This window comes from Rhamphochromis longiceps, linkage group LG1 (genome assembly GCF_057381845.1).
Source record: "Rhamphochromis longiceps isolate RC_006_pf linkage group LG1, R_longiceps_female_GT1.1, whole genome shotgun sequence".
NCBI classification, from domain to species: domain Eukaryota; kingdom Metazoa; phylum Chordata; class Actinopteri; order Cichliformes; family Cichlidae; genus Rhamphochromis; species Rhamphochromis longiceps.
The window spans coordinates 39,376,813-39,382,456 of NC_140557.1; the positions used below are offsets into that span (position 1 = coordinate 39,376,813).

At 51.3% G+C, this 5,644-nt stretch overlaps 1 long non-coding RNA gene across 1 annotated transcript; it reads right to left on the bottom strand.

The window, feature by feature from the left end:
* Positions 1-3,980: 3,980 nt before the first annotated feature.
* LOC146679183 (uncharacterized) lies at positions 3,981-4,614 on the bottom strand. Its single transcript, XR_014912586.1, has 3 exons — positions 4,459-4,614; positions 4,247-4,364; positions 3,981-4,157 (listed from the first exon to the last, which is right to left on the bottom strand). It is a non-coding gene; the product is annotated as an uncharacterized LOC146679183 (long non-coding RNA).
* Between the last annotated feature and the right edge of the window lie 1,030 nt (positions 4,615-5,644).

Here is a 5,644-nt window from a genome sequence, read left to right on the forward strand (position 1 = left end):
TTCCTGGCCACGCACTTCAAAGGAACATTCGCAGAGGACAGCCAAACCTGTTGGCCCACGGTGTATGGAGGCACAGGCGTTCTCCTCCGATCAGCAGCCCGGCGAGTCTGAGACACGGTCCGGAGCAGCGCCGCCTTGGTCCGGCGCCAAATCCTCCGACTGCGACGTAGATGATCCCGCACGGCCGGAACCGCAATCTCCGCCTCCTGAGAAGGAAACAACGGCGGCTGATATCCCAGACAGACCTCAAACGGAGAAAACCCCGTAGCTGCCGAGGTGAGAGAGTTATAAGCATACTCAATCCAAGCAAGATGACCACTCCAGGAAGCGGGGTCAGAGGAGGCCACACAGCGCAAGGCGGACTCCAGCTGCTGATTGGCCCTTTCAGTCTGTCCATTAGACTGTGGGTGATAGCCCGAGGAAAGGCTCACCCCCACTCCCAACGCGGTACAAAAAGCCTTCCACACCCGAGAAACAAACTGAGGCCCCCGGTCCGACACAATGTCCAAAGGAAGTCCATGTAACCGAAAAACATGATCCACGAGCACGCGAGCAGTCTCCAGGGCAGAAGGAAGTTTAGACAGAGGGACAAAATGCGCCGCCTTGGAGAACCTGTCCACAATGGTGAGGATCACCGAGTGACCAGCGGAACGCGGCAACCCGGTAACAAAGTCAACTGCAATATGCGACCAAGGTCGACCAGGGACAGGCAGGGGATGCAGCAACCCGGGGGGGGCCAGGTGACGGCTCTTATTGCGCGCACAAGTGTCACAGGCCAGCACATACTCGCGGGCATCCCTCGCCAAAGCGGGCCACCAAAAGGAGCGCCGTAGCAGGGAAACCGTACGACGCACGCCAGGATGACAAGCAAAACGAGACGCGTGCGCCCAGTGCAAGACACGCGCGTGCACGGCCGCCGGAACAAACAGTTTACCCTGCGGGCCCGAACCCGGGTCCGGATCCTGCCGCTGTGCCTGGCGCACCAAGCTCTCGATCTCCCATGTCACGGCCCCCACCACGCAAGACGAGGGGATGATCGGAACCACCCCCGTAGACTCAGACGCGGGGGAAAACTGACGGGACAAAGCGTCCGGCTTAACATTGCGAGAACCCGGGCGAAACGAGATCGTAAAATGGAACCGGCTAAAAAACAGCTGCCACCTGGCCTGCCTGGAGTTAAGCCGCTTCGCACTCCGAATATAAGAGAGGTTCCTATGGTCCGTCCAAACCACAAACGGCTGTTCCGCCCCCTCCAACCAGTGACGCCACTCCTCCAAAGCCAGCTTAACCGCCAGCAGCTCACGATTACCCACGTCATAGTTCCGCTCAGCCGGAGAAAACCGCCGCGAAAAAAATGCGCACGGATGGAGATGGCCATCATCGGGCGAGCGCTGCGACAACACCGCCCCCGCACCCACATCAGAAGCATCCACCTCCACCACAAACTGTCTGGCACCATCCGGGTGGGCAAGAACGGGCGCGGAACAAAACAACTCCTTCAACCGAGCAAACGCCTGCTCGGCCTCAGGAGACCAACAGAAAACTCGAGCCGAGGACGTAAGCCGGGTGAGCGGAAGGGTGATCTGACTGAAGTTCTTAATAAATCGGCGATAAAAATGAGCAAACCCCAAAAACCTCTGCAGGTGTTTGCGCGAGGAAGGAGTCGGCCAATCCGCAATCGCCCTGATTTTGCCAGGATCCGGCCCCACCCGCCCCTTAGCAAAGACATAGCCCAGGAACGACACAGAATGAGCATGAAACTCGCACTTCTCCGCTTTCACAAAAAGTTTGTTTTCCAGGAGGCGCTGCAAAACGCTGCGCACCTGCTGAACATGGTCCTCAAACGACCGCGAAAAAACAAGGATGTCATCCAAATAAACGAACACACACCGATTCAAAAAGTCCCGAAGCACATCATTAATCAACGCCTGAAACACTGCCGGCGCATTCGTCAGACCAAAAGGCATTACCAAGTATTCGTAATGTCCACGGTGAGTGTTAAAGGCCGTCTTCCACTCATCTCCCTGGCGCATGCGCACCAGATGGTACGCATTGCGAAGGTCCAGCTTCGTAAAAATGACCGCGTCCTGTAAAGGTTCAAAAGCAGAAGAGATCAGGGGAAGAGGATATTTGTTCTTCACAGTAATGTCATTAAGACCCCGAAAATCAATGCAGGGTCGGAGAGATCCATCTTTCTTATCCACAAAGAAAAAACCCGCCGCCAACGGCGAAGATGAAGGACGAATCAGGCCCGCCTCCAGTGACTCCGTAATATACCTCTCCATGGCTGCCTTCTCTGGACCAGAGAGGTTATACAGCCGGCTGGTGGGCAAAGGAGCTCCAGGTAACAGTTCAATGCCACAATCATAAGGGCGATGGGGAGGAAGCGAGAGCGCACAGCGTTTACTGAAAACCGCCGACAGATCATGATATTGTTCGGGTACAGACGAAAGATCCACCTCCTCGGGCGCCAGCTTAGACGAGCAGACAGGCGAAGGTGGAAGAGCAGACTGTAAACAGTGAGACAAGCAGTGGCTACTCCAACTCTCAATGCGACGGGAGGACCAATTGATATGAGGATTATGACGCTCGAACCACGGATAACCTAAAACGATGGGAGACTCCGGGGAGGAAAAAACAAAAAAACGAAGAACCTCACGATGATTACCAGAAAGAATCAACGAAACCGGTTCAGTCTCATGAGTGACGGAGGGCAGTAACTGACCGGTGAGAGCCACAACAGAGACGGGAACCCGCAAGGGTATAGTCTTAATCCCGAGGCGCCTCGTGAGACCGCCGTCAATAAAATTCTGCTCAGCGCCAGAATCCAAAAGCGCGTTAGTAGAGAAAGCGCCAGACGCGGCATTCACGACAGCAGGAAGTTGCATGCGGGGAATTTGGGAAAGAGAGGAAGTGCCACCCACCAGTACCCCCACAGTTACTGGTGGGCACCGCCTTTTGACTGCAACGGGCAGGTGGACACAAAATGGCCCGACTGGCCACAATACAAACACAACCGTCCCTCAAACCGCCTCCGACGCTCCTCCAGCGTCAGCCGTGTACGACCCAATTGCATAGGCTCCTCAGCGGCGGACGCCGGAGGAGACCGTGCGCGGGCCGGACCGGGAGGAGGAGGACAGAATATTGTGCGCACCGCGGCGCGCTCAGCACTTCCAGCACAGACCCGGCCACCCCTCTCCCTCTCACGCTCGCGAAGGCGATTATCGATACGAATAGCCAGATTAACTAGAGCCTCGAAACTCTCCGGTTCGTCACGAGTGGCGAGCTCATCCTTCATGCGATCGTCCAATCCAATGACGAAAGCCCCGCGCAACGCGTCCTCACCCCACCCCGTCTCCGCGGCTTTAACCCGGAAATCAATAGAAAACTCCGCCACCGACCGGCCCCCTTGGCGGAGCCCGTGCAGGGGGTGGTGAAAAACCGCCTTAAAATCCTGAACAAACTGCTCATACGTGACAGTCTCCACGGGATGCAAAGCGAGATAAGCCTCGGCCCAGTCCAAAGCACGATCACGAAGGGCACCGATAACATGAGAAATCTTAACAGCATCATTGGAAAACGCTTGGGGATAACGCTGAAAAAGCAAAGAAACCTGAATCAAAAAACCCCCGCAACGGCCCAACTCTCCCGTAAAAGGCACCAGAGTCGGGGGAGCGGGGTCACGAACAGAGCCCACACTCAGTGAGGCAGACGGTACGGGCGGGGGAGCAGGAACAACGGGAGCAGTAGGAGGAACTAGCCGAGCCAAAGTCTCTTGAATGGCCGACAGGGTCTCATTAACTCGGCCTGCCCATTGCTCGGACGCCGCCAACTGCCGAGACAAACTAGACAAAGACTCCTCGTGTTTCTGGAGTAAATCGCCGGACGCGGGACCTGTGTGTTCTGCCGAATCCATCAAAAATGGTCGGAGTATTCTGTTAGGTTAGCTGGATTACACAGATGGATTACGTGGCAGAAACACACACGGACGCAGAATAGTTGGTGATGCAAGTTTTATATATACACAAGTAAGGGGGAATATTTACAAGGGAAAGGGGCTATATACAGTGATAAATAAAAATGTGCCAGCAGGAAAACACCGAGGCGATGAGATGGAGCCGAAGCATACAGGTAGGTAGCAGACGCACCGGAGCTACCTGACAACAGGGAACAAAACAGGGTTTATGGCATACCGTTGATAGCCGAACGTTAAACACAAGTGGACAGAGAGAGTTGGAGAGCTTACTTGACCACCCAAACCACAGCCGCTGCGGTGATCGCCGCCTGATGGTACGTAGCACTCCGTCGCGGATCCAGAATAGCCAACACAAAATCCTAGGTAGGCGGGCAGGCGATGGAACAGGCTAAGACAAAGAAAAGTAGGCGAACCATGGATCCTTTAAAACATACAGCTCCACAGCGTAAAATCAACAGATGCAGCCTGTGCTAACTCGTTACCACTTGTGACAGCGATAATACTCCGACACCAGACGTCCGTGACTCTGCTCCCTAAAAGCGCTCACTGATGACGTCCGATGCGTCGCAGGTGTGTTGGAATGCCATCAAGCCCCGCCTCGCCTACCTATAACCAAAAGGAAAACAAAACCCAAACAACAACAGTACACCTACCCACCACCTCCTAACATTAAATAGGTAAATATTTAAGCAGATACATCATTTATAAATTTTAGAAGCTTTTACGAGCTGTTCTGGTAGACCTCCTGCTGTTTGTCCCTGTGCTGACTCGCAGGTTCCTGGTAATCATACCTCATGAGCCAGACCACCACAGTACCCCATCTTTAGATCTCAACTAGCTATTTAACATTAAGCTAACTTCTAACTTAATTAAACCTCGAAAAAACCCTTTTTTCATACCTGCTCTTTTTTGTATACGTTGAAGAACTTAGGAGAGCAGCTACAAGGATCATTATATTGAAGCTTAACTCTAATTGGTGCCTCACTGCCAGTTTGCTTTTGGGAAATAAAGTAGCATTTGGACTCACAAGTATCTAGTGTCAGTCTTAAAAGGATTACTACTATATCTATCAGAGATAATAATGTTAATGTCTGTGGATTTTTGACCAGGACATGTCCTTCAGTGCACATATTAAACAAATATGTAAGACTGCTTTCTTCCATTTGCGCAACATCTCTAAAATTAGAAATATCCTGTCTCAGAGTGACGCTGAAAAACTAGTTCATAAATGTATTACTTCCAGGCTGGACGACTGTAATTCATTATTATCAGGAAGTCATTAAAAGCTTTTTTACACTTAGGTTTAGCATATGATCACGTTGGTCATTTCATTGGAGCTAAAAGAATGCCGTCAATCTTTAAATCTGAGGTGTCTCATTTAGTTAACAAGCAACTAAGATGAGCTGTCATTGGCAAAACATAGTTTTAGATTTACTCCTTGCAATTACGTTTACATTTCAGGAATCATTCAATTGTCATTTATAATAACTAAAAATAAATTTAATAAGAAAACAACAACAACAACAACAAAATATGTACAACTGTAATACATTTTTATTTTTCACAGCCTATTTCTGTGAACAAACAAAAACCATTGCTGGCTTTTTGTGATGCTAACAAAAAAGAAAGATCCCTTACAAAGAAAAAAAAGCAATAAGAAGGCAGGTT